The following is a 1,261-nucleotide window of genomic DNA, read 5'->3' as shown; positions in this document are numbered from 1 at the left end:
ACCCCCTTGCACTTTCTCCTGGAAAGTAAGGCAGAGCAAAGGAAGGATCCATGTTCTGATCTAAACGTTGCATTATTTTCAGTGGGATATGCCTTTGGGTGTGCACCACCTCCAAGGCAGCACTGGCCCAGCTGGCTTAGCAATGGGAGCCAGCTTCCTCTTCTCTAGCCCTGAACAACAGTGACAGATTAGGAGAATGATAGCTGTGAGCTGGCACAACAAATGTGGCAAAGGGGGATTTTTTTTTCCTGCCAAGCTGTGCCCTCCACCCACTGGCAACTTTCATGGCACAGACCCCAAAGAAAATTCAGCACAGAACCAGCAGACATACAAAACTTTCTTTTTTCCCATTTCAAAGTGGACACATTTTTCTTTCCTAGAAATTCTTCTGTACTGTTTGGAATCCTCAGTTGCCTGTAAGTAGCTCTGTGTGTTTCATAAACACACATTTCTTATTCAGATTCTTGGGATGGATCTCAGGTGTTTTTTGTTTTTTTTTAACAGAGTAAAAATACTAGGCAGTATTTAACCAAATCTTAGAAGCAAGAGGAGAACTTTGCCTCACCCTGCTCTTCCTTAGATTCCCATAGGACTTTTCACAGTGTAGACTGTAGATTGTGGATGCACATCAGAGCTCATCCAGTGTGGTCCAGCCCTGGAATCAGAAGATCTTGATACACTGCTGCACCAATTCATAAAGGTGTGGACTGGATGTGCTGAAGATATATTGATAAGCAAGCTGGTTCCCAGCATTCAGTCACAATTTGCTGTAACCCAGAAATAGAACTTAGGATGGGGCTATGCAGATGAAGGGGCAAATAAGAATGGGCTTAATGCTAAGCGGCTTGGGTGTCTGGAGATACAGAGCACATGGCTGCTCCATGGCCACGGCAAATGCCTCTTCTCCCAGTGCAGCACAGGGAGAATTGTCATCATTTGGATCCAGTCTAAGATCTGGGAGACCCAAATTCATCTCCTGACTCTGCCATGGAAGCTCGCTGGGTGACCTTGGGTATGTCACTCACTCTCGGCCTCACCTACTTCACAGGGTGAGGATGACGTAGAGGAGAATGATGTATGTTGCCTGAGCTTCTTGGGAGAAGGGCAGGATTTTTTTTTAAAAAAATGTAATAAATGCATACATCATCAGTAGCAGCTCATAAAAGGTTTTCTTAGCAAGCTGAGGCTCTTCGCCAGTCTGCAAATTTCCTTCCCTGCACCACCGACTACAGTAGCTGCACCGGAAGCAAGTTTTAATTTT

The sequence above is a fragment of the Heteronotia binoei genome, chromosome 1, assembly GCF_032191835.1.
Source record: "Heteronotia binoei isolate CCM8104 ecotype False Entrance Well chromosome 1, APGP_CSIRO_Hbin_v1, whole genome shotgun sequence".
Classification (NCBI taxonomy): Eukaryota; Metazoa; Chordata; class Lepidosauria; order Squamata; family Gekkonidae; genus Heteronotia; species Heteronotia binoei.
This window is presented reverse-complemented; position numbering follows the sequence as displayed.